The sequence below is a fragment of the Protopterus annectens genome, chromosome 10.part0, assembly GCF_019279795.1.
Source record: "Protopterus annectens isolate FY-2018-M chromosome 10.part0, PAN1.0, whole genome shotgun sequence".
Lineage (NCBI taxonomy): Eukaryota > Metazoa > Chordata > Ceratodontiformes > Protopteridae > Protopterus > Protopterus annectens.
Genome location: NC_056744.1, coordinates 1,469,773,423 through 1,469,793,938, shown reverse-complemented (window position 1 = coordinate 1,469,793,938; position 20,516 = coordinate 1,469,773,423). Strand labels below are relative to the sequence as shown.

General features: G+C 40.3%; 1 protein-coding gene across 1 annotated transcript in view; it reads left to right on the top strand.

The window, feature by feature from the left end:
* LOC122813657 (integrin alpha-X-like) overlaps positions 1 to 20,516 on the top strand; it is a 3,682,398-nt gene that overhangs the window by 1,253,655 nt on the left and 2,408,227 nt on the right. The window lies entirely within an intron of this gene.

Sequence of the window (20,516 nt, the reverse complement as noted above, 5' to 3'; positions counted from 1 at the left end):
ATTAGTAAGTTCACAGGAGGTACCACCTTTGTGCAGAGGCAAAATGTGAGAGATTTTCCAAATAGTGGGGACATATGCTTCTGTTATTGATCTATTTATAAGTATAGTTACTGGGTAGGAGATCACTTCTGATGCAATTTGTAGATATTCCACAGGGAGATTATCAGCAGCTAAAATGGCTGGTTTAGTTTTCCAGTATTTTTTGATATAATAGATGGAGACCTGGTTTAACTTGAAATGACTTGTGTTATTTTATGGGGAATACTGTGGTTTGGTTCAGGGGGGTAGGGATAGACTTAGTCTGGTTGTTGGCTAGGGTTTGAATGGATTCTGTGAAGTAAGTGTTGAATTGGGTGACTATGTTTCCACAGTTGTTAGATGTTTTTGGAGTGGGGGTAGTGGTTTTACCTGGTTGCAATAGGTTATTAACTGCAGCCCAGAATTTTTGTGGGTTAGTCTGATGTTTCATTTGTATGTTGTGTTAGTAGAATTTGTCAGCTTTAATAGATTTTTTTAACTTTGTTTCTGAGTTCAAGGAAATGTTTAGTACTGTTGGTTTTGTTCTTATGGAACTGCAAGCAGGCCTTATCCCTGGCTTTGAGAAAGGGTCTAGTTTCCTTGGTTAACCAGGGTGCATAATTGGATTTGAGTCTGATGTTTCTAGGTGGAGCATGGGTGTTAAGAATATTAAGGAAGGTGTTGTTGAAGGAGATTACTGCTTCATCTAAGGGCAGTTGTTTGAGATGTTTCCAGGAACAATTTTTAAGGGCAGAGATAAAATTATTAGGATTGAAATTTTTTGTTCCTAATTATATGGAAGGAAGTTTGATGTGTTGGATGGTTGCGATCTCTTAAGAGAAGAGTTTGGGCAGTGGTCACTCAGATTGTTAGGGAGGCAGCCTGAGTGGAATGATGGGTGGGGAGAGTTAACTAGAATCCAGCCTAGTACAGATTACCGTTAAGAGGCTTTATCAGACCTGGTGGGAGATGAGATGACTTGGGCAAAGCCGTACAATTTAATGTATGTACTGGGAGTTGGAGAGGAACAGAGGAGCCAATCAATATTGAAGTCTCCCATTAGGATGGTCTCTCTCTTTTTTTTTTTTTTTAGTTTAGAATATCATATTTTGTCAAACATTACATGAATTCAAAATGGATAACATATGAACAATTTTTAAAACCTATAAACTACAGAACAATATATAACTGTATACACTGGTGTCTATACAGAAGAAAGCAATAAATATATTTATATACATTATGAAGAATGATATATTAGTTCATATATCTTTGTCCATTTTCTCAAATATTTCGAGTATTTTCATCCAAGAGTTATAAAATGATGTAGGTCTGGTGGTTCTGTTCTTCAGTGTAGATATTTCCATATGTCCATCTGTTAAAGATAAGTTTTTAAATTCTTTGAACGTGGGAGAAGTCACACTTTTCCAGTGAATAATGATGGTCTCTTGAGGGAAAGATGCAGTACACCATTGTAGTAGGTTTTCCAGAATATCAATGTTGTTGCCTAGTGGGATGTATCTACCTATTATATTAAGATGTTTGCTGATGTTGATGTTTAATTTGGCTAAAATTAACTCAGCATTTGCAACGTCAGGGATGGTGGTGTCAAGGAGGTCAAGTCATAAGATAGCGACATCTATTCCTTTTTTGTTTATTCTATCTTTCCGTAAGATATTGTAGCCTGGGGGGGGGGGGTCATTTTATTACTGTTGATGTCTGGTTTTAGCCATGTTTCTATTAAATAATTATATCTGGGGAAGAGTGGGATAGTCAAGCATGTAGATTGTGGATTTTGTTAGCTATGCTTCTTACATTTATGTTGAGGAGGAGGAGGGATGATTTTTACTTTGGTGAAGTAGTGTAAGGTTAGGTTAAGATGGGTTGGGTAGTGAATCATGGGTGGACGTGGGACTAGGATTGGGATGGATATCTCCTCCGAGATTTAACTGTTTGGTTATGTGATGAAGGAGTTTGGAGAGTTTGTATAGGAGCTTAGAGAATCTAAGGAAGTTTGGAGATTTAGTTAGCTGTGGAAGAAGTTTGAGTGTGTGATAGTCTGTATTAGTGGTGTGGAAGAGGGCTGGGGTGATAAGCAATTGTTGAGTATTATGAGGTGTTGTAGGTGTTGAGGTATGTCATGGAGGAGGAGGAATAGTGTGTTTAAGAGGAGTCTCATATGAGGAGAGGTTATATAGTAGGAGTAGGAGAGAATTGGAAGTAAAAAGTAGTAGAGTTATTTTTAGAGATATTCTGGGGAGAGTCTTCTACATGTACTTGCTAGTGGTTGTAGGAGGTGAGAAGGTGATCTGTGTGTTAAGGGTTAATGTGAAGGAAAGGGGATTAGATGTTTTAGTTAGGAAATGAGGAAAGACTAGGCTGGATTGGTTGTTGGTTTGTAGGCATGGGCCTGGTTAAGTATAAATGTAATGGGGGTGGTAATTGGGAGTAGGGTAGGGAAGTGGACTGAGCCCAAGCGCAGCGAGGGTTAACTGAGTGGGTTGAAACCATGAGACAGGAGCCAGAGTTAAGAAAAACAATCAGCCACATTGTATACAGACAGGTAAGTTAACTATGATTTTGAGGCCTGTCCTATGCTGCTGTTAACTGTAACACAGTATATCAGAACTACATAGGATGTTGAATATAAAGTCTTGTAGACCAGGTTGAAAAATTTGCAGATTAACTCAGTGTAGGGACCAGATTCTGGGGTGGGTTCAAGAGGGAGCTAGCATCCGGGATGTGTGCATGCTACAAAGAGGCTTCTTTAAGAGATAGCAATAAACGGCTATGATATCTGGTTAAATATAGAAACATACACTGTTGCTGGGCTAAAACTTGAAGGTTGCAGGATTAAATGTTGCTTTGCTGATAGGTGTAGGGTGGACTCCCTTATTGGGAGTGGATTTTGCTGAAGGGTCCTCTCAGTTCAGAGTGACAGAAACTGAAATGGGAGAGAAAGAAAAGAATTAGTAGTTGAAAAGTAGGAGTAGGTAGAGAATTACTTGGGGGTTGGAAGAGAGGTTAGGGGGTAAGGATGGATATAGGAAAAGAGAAAGGGGGAAGTCTAGGATAGAGGCAAGGTGTAGAAAAAGTAAGAGTGTTACAATGATAGAGCACAAATACATAACAATTAAAGTGGTGACATCAGTATCCTACTAAAGCAAATATGTAAGACCTAGTAGTGGTTAATTCCTTATACAGATTTAGCTACAAGCACTTCTGACTACGTCAATCATTCAAGCAGTGGAACAGAATATATAAAATAACCTAGATGTACTTTAGTACAGCACATCAACAGTAGATAACGTATAACATGGTGGTGCTAACTTGCATTGTCTAAGCAGTACATGCATAAAATGGCTTTTCTAACAAGTGCATGCATGGATGGTATTCTGTTCTATTTCATATGGTACTAGCACTCGCAGAGGAAACACCGCAGACCTACTTAAATAATATAGGCTAGTGGATGCCAGATTGGATATTTCACAACAGATTTTTCTTAAAATTAGACAGAGAAATTTTGGATGTTATGTAGCCCTATCTTGCCGTAATTCTTGCTGAATGGGTTCAGAGCCAATATTCGGATCCGACTCGGATGATACTAAAGCTCGAGAGATTTTACTGCCTCGAGGCTAAGCCTTATCCCATGGTGTCTCATGCCAATTCCCCAGATCTCGTTTGCCGCAAAAGCTTCGAGGTTGTGTCTTATTGGCTCGTTGGCTAAGTAACAGTTTATTTATTAAATCTAGTCTTTTCTCAACTTTTCATATTCTGTCACAGTCCTTATTACTGTTAATCTCTTGTGTGACTGTTTTGAGAGTTTCTGACCCCTGTTTTTCCCCTTAGGATTGTATGGCCTGTTTAAGTTAGAGGGCCTTTCGTCCCTGAGTGTGTGTCCCTTAAAAAAAAAAAAGTTTATATAACTCCTTTCTTTCTGTCACTGTCTGTATTGTTAGTAGTTAGTAGTTAGTTATTGTTGCATTGTCTAGCTAGACTATAGTTTTCAGTCAGAATGTCTAAAGAAAAGGATATAGAGCATAAGGACCATCACCCTTCGGGGTTTAAAAAGTGTGATAGATGCTCACAACAAATGTCTTTGACAGACATTCACTCCAGTTGCGTGTACTGTTTAAGTGAAGCTCATTTGCAAGAGCCCTGTACCTTTTACCATGCATTTAGTACCAGGGTCTTGAATGAGAGGAAATGAAAACTAATTGATAGGGGTCTTATGACCAGTTCCTCCCAGGAACAGCTGGAACTTGTCAGGCAGCTCCTAAGTCTTCAAAATGGAAATCTTCGGCCCCAACTTCGGAGTCGTCGAAAAAGCCCAAAGCGTCGGAGCCAAGGAGTTCTGGCTCCGATTCAGCTTCTTCCACATCGGTACTGTTGGTCTCGGTGCCGAGGCAACCTTCGGAGACATTTACCTGATATTGATCCTGTGTTACCTACCTTGACATCTCCTGTTTTGGAGAGGAGGAGATCTCCTTCTGTCTCCACCAGATCATCCAGGACACTCTCAGATGAGGACATCGAGCGGGTGGTGAAGAGGTTGCTTTCAGATCCAGCTCTGGCAAAGAAATTGGCCCCTCCGGACCCAAAGGCATAGGAGCCGACCCTTTTACATGCCACTATTCCTCCTCCGACTGCTTCGCTCTTGGAGCCCATTACTTCAGGTTCTTCATTCTTGGATCCGTCGGTTCCGGGGATCCTCCCCACTTCTTTGGAATCGATTACTCTATCCTCGGTGGCTCAGTCTGGAGCCGAGGGATCTGGGAGCAGATGCTCTCGAGTTGACTCCAGACAGTCACCCTGGGTTTTCTTTGGAACTGACCCTCCCTCTCGGTGCCTCGGCTCAACTCAGCTCGGCTCCCACATCTGCTTCGGAGCCATTCCCCCTTGCTCAGAGCCGACCATCCATTTCCTCAGAGCAGAGGTCATCTTGGGAGTGGGGGGAAAAGGCTTTTGAAGCTATAGAGAAGGCTTTATCTTCTGCTAAAGCCATACTTTTGGAACCTGTGTCCCATCGGCAGCAGGCAGCAACCTCTTCCCCCCTGCCACCCCCACAGCGTAGGAAACCAGAGACCCAAGCAGGCCCCATTGGAGGTGCCCCTCTTCCGAGACCTCCCCAGATTATCCCACTGGAGAGCTCCCTCGGAAGAGACTGTGTAAGAGGAAGCATGTTGACTCACCTGAGTCTGTCACATCTGACACTGATTTGGAGGAATCAGAAGGATCCCCTAGATCCCCCTCTGAGGATGTCTCCTTTTCTGACATCCTAGAAATCCTTAGACAGAGGGGTGACTGGAAGACCTCTAACCCTACTGAGGATGAATCAGTGTATCTTGAGGCCTTTGGTTCCTGACCTTCCACCTCCTGGGTGACACCGCCTTATGCCTAACTCTTAGGGGTCATATCGCGGAAAGCCTGGACCTCCCCAGACTCAGTGGAGCCCGTCCCGAGGAGGCCAAATAAATTCATGACAGCACCTGAAGATAAGACCTTTCTTACCAAAGGAGTTCCCGTTGATGCTAGGGTGGTAGCAGCGGCCACCAAGAAGGAGTTATCTGAAACATCTTCTAATATCCATCCTCCTAACTAGGAGTCCAGGATGATGGATAGGTATGGGAAGCTTACCTTCTCTTCAGCGGTATTTACACTAAGATCGCTGAATTACCTTACCCATTTTACTTATTTTCAGAGGGATCTCATGAAGGAGTTGGGAGATACCCTCCAGGGTTCAGTAGCTCCGGGATCCATGGATAAGGTTTCTGCACAGCTCTCCGCCCTTAGTCAATAGCTAACTCCTCCATGAGGCTGATATTGTATGCTGCAGACGGAGCTAGTAGGGCAGCCGCAGCAGGAGTATCCCTCAGGTGACATTCTTGGATGCATCTTTGTAATTCCACGGAATCCTTTAAGTCTTCCTTCACTAACATCCCCTTTGATGGTTCACCTCTTTTTGGACCCCAGGTGAAAGAGACTTTGACCAGGTGCGAGCAGGAAGGGAAAACCTTATCTGCCATTGGAGTCCATTTCTCCCACCCATCTAGACCCTATACCAAGGGTAATACAAGAGAAAAAATGTGGTTCCGTAAATCTCAAAAAGGTTTCTCTCAAGCACAATGTCAACCCTCCCTTAGAGGCAGAGGGGGAGGATATAATGGAAGATGCCGCCCTTGCGACAGAGGAGGTCCGCAACATCAGGGAGATATAGAAACCTTCTCTGATCGTCCCTTCCATCGCCCCTGAGCGGTTGCCCCACTGTCCGTCTCTGGAGGCAGTTGGGGTTGTCTGTCGCTGTACCCAAGTGCCTGGCTAAACATCTCGCAAGATCATTGGGTACACACCATAATATCCAGAGGTTATCTGATTCCCTTTGTTTCTGAACCCCCAACAAACTGGTCTCTACCAGATGTGCTGCCCTTTCAACTAGACCGTGCAACATCAGAGGTCATCTCATTGCTGCAAAAAAGAGTCATCCAAGAAGTCCCCACAGAGCAAATAGGATCCGGAACTTACTCTCAATTCTTTTAGTTCCAAAAAAGACAGGGGACTGGAGATCAGTTCTAGATCTCAGCAGACTCAACAAGTCCATAAAGAAATCAAAGTTCTGAATGATCACTCTGCAGTCAATATTCCCTTTTATTGGGAAAGACAGTTGGATGTGCTCAATAGATCTCCAGGACGCGTCCTATCACATCAAAATGGACAGGTGCTCCAGGAGACATTTACTCTTCTGGCTGAGAGCCAGTCATTTTCAGTTACGAACACTGCCCTTTGGTCTCACTACAGCCCCCAGAGTGTTCACCAAGTGCATGGCAGTGGTAACGGCTCACTTGAGATGTCAAGGATTCCAGGTGTTTCCATACCTAGACGACTGGCTCCTCACTGCTACCACCAAGCATCAACTCATCAGAACCAGGGACGAGACTCTATCCTTGTGCACCAGTTTAGGCATCACAGTCAACCTAAAAAAATCAGCCTTATCGCCTTCGCAGCATATTGTATTCTTAGGCTCAGAAATAGACACAACCACCATGTCAGCAAGACTAACACTAGAAAGAGTAGAGTCTCTACGCAATCAAGTCAGATCCTTGCTAAACAGTCAAAAAGTTCAGGCCAGGGTAATCCTTCAAGTTCTAGGGACTATGGCTTCCTCCATCCTATTATCTCCTCTAGCCTGTGTACACATGAGGATACTTTAGTGGCTGCTATTTGCCCAATGGTGGATGCAAGACCTTCCATTGTCTCATCAGATTTTCATAACAAACACCTGCAAGAAGGATCTCACATGGTGGTTGCACACAGAAAAATTTCTCCTAGGTCGTCCACTTGTTCCTCCCCAAGAGAAAGCAGTTTTGACCACGGACGCTTCCCAGATCGGGGGGGGGGGCATTATCTGGGAATGGCAGTCTAAGGTACTTGGCAGAACCACGAGAACCACTTGCACATCAATGTTCTGGAGATGAGAGCAGTGCTATATGCGTTGAAAGTACTTCACAGCTCCCTTCCCACCAGGATGATTGGGATCCAGTCAAGCAAGGGGGAACCAAATCTTACCCGCTTTGCCGAGAGGCCTTAATAGTTTGGAAATGGGTGATGGACACTCATCGTTTTCTGGTAGCAACACACATCCTGGGGAAATCCAATGTGATAGCAGACAAACTCAGCCGAGCAATTCTGATGCCTCACGAGTGGTCCCTGAATGCAGAAGTTGCAAAAGAGATTTTTCACAGATGGGGCCAGCCTTGCTGCAACCTATTTGCCTCTCACCTGAACACCAAATGCAGCAGCTATTTTGCCCTAATTCCCCATCAGGGGATGTCACCCAGGGATGCTGTACTCCACGATTGGCCCCCAGGACTTCTCTATGCCTTCCCACCTTTTCCTCTCATCCCAAAGGTAATACAGAAAGCAAAGCAGTTGAGGAGTACCCGCATCCTTATTGTTCCTTACTGGCCTCGACAAGTATGGTTTCCCCTCCTGTGACCCTACCTTTTGGAGGAACCGTGGATTCTGGAACCATCTCCAGACCTCCTGATTCATCAATCGGGGCAGTTCCATCCCACCATCCACACCCTCATATTGACAGCATGGCTGCTGCAGTTCCACGAATAGCCAGGTGCATCCCCCTCTCCCCTTCTGTCAAACACATTCTGCTCTCATCCCATAAGCCTTCTACTCAGAAGTTATACTCCAGCAAATGGAAAAGGTTTTCTATTTTGGGCTACAAACCAAGGCTTAGATCCCTATATAGGGCAGTATCTACTTCATGTGCCTTTAGATCTAGGCTCCCAATTGATACTATTTGCGCAGAAGCTACTTGGGCAAGACTACATACTTTTGTCACTCATTACAAAATGAATTTGGCCTCCTGGGACAGGTCATCCTTTGGGTCCACTGTGCTGAAGAGTCTCTTCACTTGAGCCACCCGGGATAAAGGTGCTAGGGACGCTGTCCCATTCAGCAAGAATTGCGATGAGATAGGACTACATAACATAAAGAAGTTATGTATTCACCATAACGTTCCATGTTTGTAGTCCATCTCACCTACATTCTTGTGTCCCTCCCTCCTACCCCCTTCCTGTTTCTGGAAGATCTGGTGGACTATACTGGTGCTGTCTGACCTGGTTATAGTTGTTGTCCACCTGGCATGGATAATATTACATAATTTTTGTCTGTATGTATACAGTTTCTGATAATTCATACTTGTTAGGTACTTATTGCTTTCTTGCAAACAAGATCTGGGGAATTGCCGTGAAGCACCATGGGATAGGAGTTAGTTTCGAGCCAGTAAAAGCTCTCGAGCTTTAGTATCAACTGAGTCAGAGCCAAATATCGGCTCCGAACCCATCCAGCAAGAATGTAGGCGAGATAGACTACAAACATGGAACGTTATGGTAAGTACATAACTTCTTTTTTTGTCAACGCTGCAATTTTACATCAGTAGCGCTTTGGAAGAGAGTGATCTTGTCTACCTTACACACAATATCTACTTGTAATTATGCTGTCCTTTACCAACTCTACATCTGAGATAATATCATCATGTGTAACATAATTACAATAACGTGTTTGATTATATCTTTATATTTGAAGCAGATAATTTAATTTGTCCTTTCTTGCATGCACACATTGCCGGAATGCCAGGAGCCCTTATTAGATGGACACTAACATTTAAAAATGGTGCCAGAGCTGTACACTACACTAAGTAAACTCAGGTGTGACATGTGTGAATGGGAGGGGGGGTTCCCCATTAAGGTGAAACCACAAGACAGGCAGCGGAGTTAAGAAAAAATCAGCCACGTAATATACAGGCAGGTAATTAACTATGATTTTGAGGCCTGTCCTATGCTGCCCTTAACTGTAATACAGTATATCAGGACTGCATAGGATGTTGAATATAAAGTCTTGTAGACTGGGTAGAAATATTTGCAGATTAACTCAGTGTATGGACAGGATTCTGGGGTGGGTTCAAGAGGGAGCTAGCTTCCAGGATGTGGGCATGTTAGAAAGAGGCTTCTTTAAGAGACAGCAATAAATGGCTATGTTATCTGGTTAAATATAGAAACATACACTGTTGCTGGGCTAAAACTTGCAGGTTGCAAGATTAAATGATGCTTTGCTGATAGGTGTAGGGTGGACTTCCTTATTGGGAGTGGATTTTGCTGAAGGGTCCTCTCAGTTCAGAGTATCGGAAAACCGATCAAAAAGGCTCATACCGAGCACTGGCAGAGAGGCGTAGACTAGATTGTACAAAGTAATGAACCATTCATCATAGACAGTTTTTAATACTCAGCAGCTGTCTGATAAACATATGCTTCACATAGTCTTTTAGTGATAGGATTCTTCTACAAACATTGATTTCCAAATAATTCCTTCAAACCATGTAGCCACTCTCTACATAACAAAGTATGACTCAAAAGGACTACTCCCCCCTTTTACAAGAGACGTAATATAAAAAAAAAGTTGCACTAAACTCTCTTCCAGCTTATGCTCTGCCTGTGTGTTCTTATCTGAGCCAAAACTCCTGCAGGAAGTACTGACATGAATAAAAACAGATTCATATTTCCTTATATTAAGGCAGTCTAAGGCTTGTCTCACATCCTCTATTTTTGCTCCTGGCAAGCATAACATTATTCAGTGTTCATTATCTTCTCTGCAGATATAAGTATCAGTTCCTGTAATAATTGAATCTTCATTTACAAGAATATCTTTTTTGACCAGATCTGAAGAATCTTTAACTTCCAATTCAGTAATATCTGCTCTATCAATTGGTACAAAGGAATGGTCTTCATCACAATAGGTCTTATTACTCCAATATATTTTCATTGCATATTACATTTTCAAACATACAATTCTCATCCATCTGACTATGTACATCCACAGCTTGAGCCATGTCGTCAACATCTGTCTTTCTCATCTGTTCTGTTACAGTAATGTTCTTCAATTCTTCCACATTCAGTTTTGATTTCTTCATTTTCACCTGTCCTTTGCCTCTTTTTTCTATTTTCTCTTGTGGAAAAATCCTGCCTTCTTCTTTTTTTTTCAATAATCATTTTTTATTATTTTTCACAACCATATTACAAATTCACACATTATATACAATATATACAAAATGCTTCCATTGGTTAATTTCACATATATATCAACCTGATGTATTGATCAAAGGTACAGCACTAACAATCAAAAGGAAAATAATAAAAAAAAAAAAAATCCAACATTAACAAATCCAAGCCAACAATCTGTCTTTTCTGTACATTTTCTATCTAATCTAAGGTTGATTTAGACTATATTCTGGTTCCCGAGAAAAAGTGGATAGTAACCTCTTAAGCCAAAATAATATTAAAAATTTGCTCCCAGATTTTTATGTTGTTGATATTTTTCTTGTGATCACTAATTAACAGTTTATGCTTAAGATGTGTTTTATTGCCAACAATCTGAAATTTTCCCACGATGTCTGGGCTGGGTTCAACCAGTTTGTGGCTATATATAATTTCATTAATAGGCAAATATTCATAATTACAGTAGTTTTTGATTTATTTAGATTCTCCGGGAATATGAAGAATCATAAACTCCCAAGAGAGTGTTGAATTTTGGTAACCCATTTTTGTAACTGCAATTTTAATGAATTCCTCAATTTATAAATGCACTTACAACTCCAGAACATGTGAAACAAATCTGCTGTCTGATCAAAGCAATGTGGGCATATGGGTGAATTCTTCACATCAAATTTGTGCAAAGTGAGACGAGTATAGTATGCATTGTTAAATATCATCAGCTGCGTAAATACCAATTTCTGAAGGGATACGGACTTTAATGTTAATTTAAATGCCTCCAATATCTTATTGTCATCTGGCAATATCAATTTCTCTCTCCAGTAACTCGATAAAAGAATATAATTATTATACTTCCTCTCTTTTATCAATTTATATCCTGCGTTTATATTTTCTATCCTGCAACAGCGCTTCCATAGATTACGAGAAATGATTAAATCTTCCCTTTCATTTCAAAGTTGTTAAAATAGTTTATAACCAAGTCTTTTAGCTGTCTTACTATAATTAAATAGGAAATAGGAGTTCTATTTCTTTTAAAATATCATGTACTGGTACTCCTAGAAAAGGATATAAATCGAGTACAGTTAACTCCATGATTAAAGGGAATTTCTTTAGATCAATCAATTGACCACCAATTGTTAAATTTGGGTTCCTATGAAATGGTTGGAAAACCATCATATATTTTAGTAAATTTAAGGAAGCGAAAAGAGTTTGAATTGCCGTTACATAACTTTTGATGTGCTCCATTAGCTTATATTTACTCATTGTCCAATTATTTAAAAAGGGTAATGCTTTAGCGTTGACTCCCACTTCATTTATATGCTTGTACGTTAAGAGCACCCATTTGGGTGTCCATTTTCTATTATCACTATCAGAGTAAGACGTCTTTAAAATCTTATTGGCCTGAATCACTAAATAGTACATTTCGAAATCCGGTAATTCCAGCCCCCCCCCCCTTATTTTTTGGAGCCATCAATTTTTCATATGAAATTCTCGTCTTCCTAGGTTCCCAAAGAAATCTTCCCAATCTTATATGAAGCTGTTTGAAGAATGTTTTGGTAATTCTGAGTTGTGCAGCTCTAAAAATATATAACATTCTAGGAAGAACATTCATTCTTATGATAGCTGCTCTTGCCATCATCGGTAACTTCAATCTACTCCATCTTTCAAGATCCAATGTTATTTGATCTGTAGTTGACTTTACATTGTTAATAAAAAATCTCTATTTTCAGTTGAGAAGACAATTCCCAGATATTTTATCTTTTCTTCCGTCAATACTTGTCCTATTAATGGTAGCATTGAAAAGGTGTGGGTGTCTTTAATGGGAATATTTTAGATTTTTAAAATTTAGCTTGTAATTGGAAATTCTCTCAAAGATTTCTATTGCAGCTAATATTTTTCAGTATCGAAACAGGTGTGGTACAATATATGTTTAAATCATCTGCATAGGCAGCCATCCTAACCTTTATTCCATACAGTACAGGAGAATTATAAAAACATTTTGCTTAAGGTGTAAAAATAAAGGCTCCAAGTAAAGATTAAATAAGATGGGAGATAATGGGCAGCCTTGTCGGTACCATTTATGATTTTTATCCTATTCGAGCATTCGTGATTTATAAATAAATTTGTGTATGCATTTCTATATAGTATCCTTAACATTGAGATAAACTCCTGCGGTATATTAAAATAAGGTAATGTATCAAATAAATAATCCAAATTAACCCTATCAAATGCTTTCTGAGCATCAATAATTAGGGCATACAAATTCAGGTTTTTATATTTCGCATAGGAGATTAAGGTATGGAGCGTTAAGGTATTATCCGTGGTCTGCCTCCCATCCATAAACCCCGCCTGTTCCTCTGATATTATTGGGTTTATTACCTTTTTCAGCCTACTCACCAGAATGGATGTCATGATTTTCATGTCCATATTCAAAAGTGATATAAAAATCCTGCCTTCTTCTGTAGGTTGAAGGTTTTCTGTTAGAAGAATATTATCATGTCCTGTAATCCCTGTGTTACTTAACAAAGCAGTATCCTTTTTTAGTATCTATTCTCTTTGCTTTACAGGCACTTATCAGTTTCTTTTTCTGCCTTTTTTTTTTTTTTTTTTTTTTTCCCCCCCCCCTTAAAATTTTGGGTTTTTCTTTTCCCTTCCTTTTTTTTTTTTTTTTTTTATTTTCCCTATTTTTTTTTAAAAGCCCTTTCTGGAATTCCTTCCAAAAGGTCTCTACCAGATGTGCGCCCTTTCAACTAGACAGATTGCAAAATCAGAGGTCATCTCGTTACTGCAAAAAAGAGTCATCCAAGAAGTCCCCACAGAGCAAATAGGATCCAGAACTTACTCTCAATTCTTTTTAGTTTCAAAAAAGACAGGGGACTGGAGATCAGTTCTAGATCTCAGCAGACTCAACAAGTCCATAAAGAAATCAAAGTTCCGAATGATCACTCTGCAGTCAATATTCCCTTTTATTGGGAAAGACAGTTGGATGTGCTCAATAGATCTCCAGGACGTGTCCTACCACATCAAAATGGACAGGTGCTCCAGGAGACATTTATGCTTCTGGGTGAGAGCCAGTCATTTTCAGTGACGAACACTGCCCTTTGGTCTCACTACAGCCCCCAGAGTGTTCACTAAGTGCATGGCAGTGGTAACGGCTCACTTGAGATGTCAAGGATTCCAGGTGTTTCCATACCTAGACGACTGGCTCCTCACTGCTACCACCAAGCATCAACTCATCAGAACCAGGGACGAGACTCTATCCTTGTGCACCAGTTTAGGCATCACAGTCAACCTAAAAAAATCAGCCTTATCGCCTTCGCAGCATATTGTATTCTTAGGCTCAGAAATAGACACAACCACCATGTCAGCAAGACTAACACTAGAAAGAGTAGAGTCTCTACGCAATCAAGTCAGATCCTTGCTAAACAGTCAAAATGTTCAGGCCAGGGTAGTCCTTCAAGTCCTAGGGACTATGGCTTCCTCCATCCTATTATCTCCTCTAGCCCGTGTACACATGAGGATACTTTAGTGGCTGCTATTTGCCCAATGGTGGATGCAAGACCTTCCATTGTCTCATCAGATTTTCATAACAAACACCTACGAAGGATCTCACATGGTGGTTTGCACACAGAAAAATTTCTCCTAAATTAGGTCGTCCACTTGTTCCTCCCAAGAGAAAGCAGTTTTGATACCGCGGGCCTTTCCCAGATCGGGCATTATCTGGAATGGCCAGTCTAAGGTACTTGGCAGAACCACGGAGGAACCACTTGCACATCAATGTTCTGGAGATGAGAGCAGTGCTATATCGTTGAAAGTACTTCACAGCTCCCTTCCACCAGGATGATTGGGATCCAGTCAAGCAAGGGGAACCAAATCTTACCAGCTTTGCGAGGCCTTAATAGTTTGGAAATGGGTGATGGACACTCATACGTTTTCTGGTAGCAACACAGCACACATCCGGAAATCAGTGTGATAGCAGACAAACTCAGCCGAGTAATTCTGATGCCTCACGAGTGGTCCCTGAATGCAGAAGTTGCAAAAGAGATTTTTCACAGATGGGGCCAGCCTTGCTGCAACCTATTTGCCTCTCACATGAACAGCAAATGCAGCAGCTATTTTGCCCTAATTCCCCATCAGGGGATGTCACCCAGGGATGCTGTACTCCACGATTGGCCCCCGGGACTTCTTTATGCCTTCCCACCTTTTCCTCTCATCCCAAAGGTAATACAGAAAACAAAGCAGTTGAGGAGTACCCGCATCCTCATTGTTCCTTACTGGCCTCGACAAGTATGGTTTCCCCTCCTGTGACCCTACCTTTTGGAGGAACCGTGGATTCTGGAACCATCTCCAGACCTCCTGATTCATCAATCGGGGCAGTTCCATCCCACCATCCACACCCTCATATTGACAGCATGGCTGCTGCAGTTCCACAAATAGCCAGGTGCATCCCCCTCTCCCCTTCTGTCAAACACATTCTGCTCTCATCCCATAAGCCTTCTACTCAGAAGTTATACTCCAGCAAATGGAAAAGGTTTTCTATTTGGGCTACAAACCAAGGCTTAGATCCCTATATACCTCCTATAGAATCCATTTTATCCTTTCTTGCGTCAAATTTTCATGAAGGAGCTGCAGCCGCTACAGTCAGAGTTCAGTTAGCTACCATTTGTAATTTCCATTTTGGCTTCATGGGAAATCCCATCATGTCACACTCCTTGTGCAAAACCTTTTTGAAGGGGGTTCTCCTACTCAGGTCTCCCATCAAACAACCATCAGAACCCTGGAACTTAAACTTAGTTCTCACATCACTAATGTCTGCACCCTTTGAGCCTTCTTCTTCATCAGATCTGAAGTTGTTATCTTGGAATCTTGGTATCTATTCTTAGTAGCCATAACATCTGCTAGGAGAGTCTCAGAACTGCATGCCCTTACTATTCAACCTCCTTACATTATTTTCCACAAGCATAGAGTCTCACTCAGGACAAACCCTTCCTTTCTTCCCAAGGTATGCTCAGAGCATAATCTGAACACTACTATTGCACTACCAGTATTTTTTCCAAACCATTCTAATAAATCTGAGTATAGACTACACCAATTAGATGTTCACAGAATTCTCAGATTTTACTTACACAGGACTAAAGAATTCAGAAAATCAGATCAATTATTTGTTTCCTTTTCTGACAAGAATAAGGGCTTGCCTGTTTCCAAAGTTACTCTTTCAAAATGGCTTTCAGATTGCATTTCCTTTGCATATCAAACTGCTGGCAAACAATTACCTAACAAAGTAAAAGGCCATTCTACTAGGGCAGTATCTACTTCATGTGCCTTTAGATCTAGGCTCCCAATTGATACTATTTGCACAGAAGCTACTTGGGCAAGACCACATACTTTTGTCACTCATTACAAAATGAATTTGGCCTCCTGGGACAGGTCATCCTTTGGGTCCACTGTGCTGAAGAGTCTCTTCGCTTGAGCCACCCGGGATAAAGGTGCTAGGGACGCTGTCCCATTCAGCAAGAATTACGATGAGATAGGACTACATAACATAAAGAAGTTATGTATTCACCATAACGTTCCATGTTTGTAGTCCATCTCGCCTACATTCTTGTGTCCCTCCCTCCTACCCCCTTCCTCTTTCTGGAGGATCTGGTGGACTATACTGGTGCTGTCTGAACTGGTTATAGTTGTTGTCCACCTGGCATGGATAATATTACATAATTTTTTGTCTGTATGTATACAGTTTCTGATAATTCATACTTGTTAGGTACTTATTGCTTTCTTGCAAACAAGATCTGGGGAATTGCCGTGAAGCACCATGGGATAGGGGTTAGTTTCGAGCCAGTAAAAGCTCTCGAGCTTTAGTATCAACTGAGTCAGAGCCAAATATCGGCTCCGAACCCATCCAGCAAGAATGTAGGCGAGATGGACTACAAACATGGAACGTTATGGTAAGTACATAACTTCTTTTTTTGTCAACGCTGCAATTTTACATCAGTAGCGCTTTGGAAGAGAGTGATCTTGTCTACCTTACACACAATATCTACTTGTAATTATGCTGTCCTTTACCAACTCTACATCTGAGATAATATCATCATGTATAACATAATTACAATAACTTGTTTGATTATATCTTTATATTTGAAGCAGATAATTTAATTTGTCCTTTCTTGCATGCACACATTGCCGGAATGCCAGGAGCCCTTATTAGATGGACGCTAACATTTAAAAATGGTGCCAGAGCTGTACACTACACTAAGTAAACTCAGGTGTGACGTGTGTGAATGGGAGGGGGGGTTCCCCATTAAGGTGAAACCACAAGACAGGCAGCGGAGTTGAGAAAAAATCAGCCACGTAATATACAGGCAGGTAATTAACTATGATTTTGAGGCCTGTCCTATGCTGCCCTTAACTGTAATACAGTATATCAGGACTGCATAGGATGTTGAATATAAAGTCTTGTAGACTGGGTAGAAATATTTGCAGATTAACTCAGTGTATGGACAGGATTCTGGGGTGGGTTCAAGAGGGAGCTAGCTTCCAGGATGTGGGCATGTTAGAAAGAGGCTTCTTTAAGAGACAGCAATAAATGGCTATGTTATCTGGTTAAATATAGAAACATACACTGTTGCTGGGCTAAAACTTGCAGGTTGCAAGATTAAATGATGCTTTGCTGATAGGTGTAGGGTGGACTTCCTTATTGGGAGTGGATTTTGCTGAAGGGTCCTCTCAGTTCAGAGTATCGGAAAACCGATCAAAAAGACTCATACCGAGCACTGGCAGAGAGGCGTAGACTAGATTGTACAAAGTAATGAACCATTCATCATAGACAGTCTTTAATACCCAGCAGCTGTCTGATAAACATATGCTTCACATAGTCTTTTAGTGATAGTATTCTTCTACAAACATTGGTTTCCAAATAATTCCTTCAAACCATGTAGCCACTCTCTACATAACAAAGTATGGCTCAAAAGGACTACTCCCCCTTTTACAAGAGACGTAATATAAAAAAAAAGTTGCACTAAACTCTCTTCCAGCTTATCGCTCTACCTGTGTGTTATTATCTGAGCCAAAACTCCTGCAGGAAGTACTGACATGAATAAAAACAGATTCATATTTCCTTATATTAAGGCAGTCTAAGGCTTGTCTCACATCCTCTATTTTTGCTCCTGGCAAGCATAACATTAATCAATGTTCATTATCTTCTCTGCAGATATAAGTATCAGTTCCTGTAATAATTGAATCTTCAATTACAAGAATATCTTTTTTGACCAGATCTGAAGAATCTTTAACTTCCAATTCAGTAATATCTGCTCTATCAATTGGTACAAAGGAATGGTCTTCATCACAATAGGTCTTAGATTACATTTTCAAACATACAATTCTCATCCATCTGACTATGTACATCCACAGCTTGAGCCATGTCGTCAACATCTGTCTTTCTCATCTGTTCTGTTACAGTAATGTTCTTCAATTCTTCCACATTCAGTTTTGATTTCTTCATTTTCACCTGTCCTTTGCCTCTTTTTTTCTATTTTGTCTTGTGGAAAAATCCTGCCTTCTTCTGTAGGTTGAAGGTTTTCTGTTAGAAGAATATTATCATGTCCTGTAATCCCTGTGTTACATAACAAAGCAGTATCCTTTTTTAGTATCTATTCTCTTTGCTTTACAGGCACTTATCAGTTTCTTTTTCTGCCTTATTTGTTGTGAACTTCTTCCTTCCTTTCTTTCTTTTTTTTTTATTTCCTTCTAAAAGCTCTGAATCCTCAGGTTGCTAAATACTTGTATCCAGAATTCAAAAGATGTCAGGGTCATTTTGTTTTCTTTTATGAGGGTGGAATGATCATTACAGACAATAAACACATATTTTCCTAAATGTGTTCTATTTTTCCCTTTGCGTAACATTATTTATCTTACCAGTCCATTCAGTAATATACGTAACAGTGGTTCTCCAAGCTGTGCCAGTTGCACAAGTACAGTCTTCCTCAGTAAATCTACTAATAATGGTAAGCAAATCAACCAGAATTTGACATGAGGAACGAAGATCATCAGTGTGGTCAGGCATTACCTTTAAATATACATAACATTTATTATACTGTACAAGATATTTGTGCTTTAGCAAATCATTAATGACATACTAATTTATGGAATCCATATTCAGCTGCAAATGAATAAAACATTCTAGAAGAAAAGAATTATCAAAATGAGTTATCATAGAAATCAAAGGTAACTTAAATAAACTTCTATGAGAAAAATCACACAAACAGTATACAACTAAATACTAAACGAAGTACTGTAAAGTTGTTGCTGCAACCATACAAGTTCTGAAAGTCAGAAAAAAGCTGGAATTCCTTTACATCCCATGGGAATGTGCAATAACATCCTTTTTTTAACAGTAAAGATCAATAAATCACAAACTAAGACAGACTTGTTTAGATATGCTCTGGATTGTCCTATCTGCAGTCTGTATGACTTTATAACTGACTGGGTCTTTTAGGATGGCTAGAGTTTGGATGTCTAAAACCCATCCATTTCCAATAGAGGTCAGGCAGCCTATCAGGTCAGAAAGGAGGAGCCTGATAGGAAGCTTAGTTTTATTACCACTTTCAGTTTGGATGAAGATGGGAATGTCGAAATACTCAGGCTTAATTGGGAAATTTTGTCATATGATCAACGTATTGCACAAAAAGTAGGATCTGCTCCTGTGATTGTCTTTAGGAGGGACAGATCATTCAAAAATTTGTTAGAATCAAAAGGAAATGAAGAAGTGGTTATTTCTAGCAGAAAATGGGGGAAATTTAAATGTGGAATGGGGAATTGTTGTATGAATATAGGAGAGACCCCAGAGTATTTGAGGCTAAATGGACTGTATATACACATTGCAGGGCACTTTAACTGTTGCAGTAAGAATGTGGTATATGCGTCTAGATGCCAGTCATGCTCTGCTTTTTATGTGGGCAAAACATGTAGATGATTTAAGGACAGGTTTAAGGAACATTTATTGGATATAAGAAACAACAAAATGACTAACACCTTGAGTAGGCATATATCTGAGAATAAGGACCACATTTTTAAGTTTTCTGTATTGCAACAGTTGGTTAAGGACTATCAGGGTAGAATACTGGATGTACATTTAGATATATGTGAGTTAAGGTGGCAGTTAAGGCTGAATGCCACCTAGACACCTGGTATTAATGAAAATGTGAATATGGCATGTCTTTTGAAGTTAAAAAAATATTTTAGGGTAACATAATTAGTTTTAGACATTTGAGTGAATATTTTTTAAGTTTTTATAGTGAACGGTAATTTGTCTGATATGTAATTGCCGTGTAATGTTTTGAACTGTTGTATACACAATTGTTAAATGCATCTTGTTTTTATGTCTCTGTAGTTTTTTATGTAAATGTTTAGTATAATTAATTGGTTAATTGGGTTCTTCTTTACATAAAAGGGCTGGGTTGTAAAACTGAAACTGTTCTGATGAAGTCCCTTCAGAAGGGAAGAAAGCGCTCAACCAGTGTGTGGTACAATAAAGCTTTTTGGATTTTACCAGTTGCTGTGAAGGTTTTTCACTGGTTCCAGTTGTGGTTTAGAGGTGGAGGAATTGTGAGACACCAACATTAGCCATTTAGTCATTTAAAAGAAAAGTCATTTAATTTCCCCAAAGAGCCCCCCTGGTAACCCTCATGTACAGTGAGAACTGACAGAGTTGTTACATACATGTTTTTGACTTCACTCCTTTATAGCATCCATTTCCTCAACATATTTGCAGTCTGGCAATAGCAGCTTCTCCTTGGTTTCCATCAGAGACTGATGTTGCAGTGCTGGATTCTGCATCCTGTTGGCTAAGGTGATTAGCTCTCTGCTATTCTCTTACTCATTTTTAACTTACCCCTTGGTTCACTCATAGGAGATTTTGCATGTAATTTAATTTGCAAGCTGATC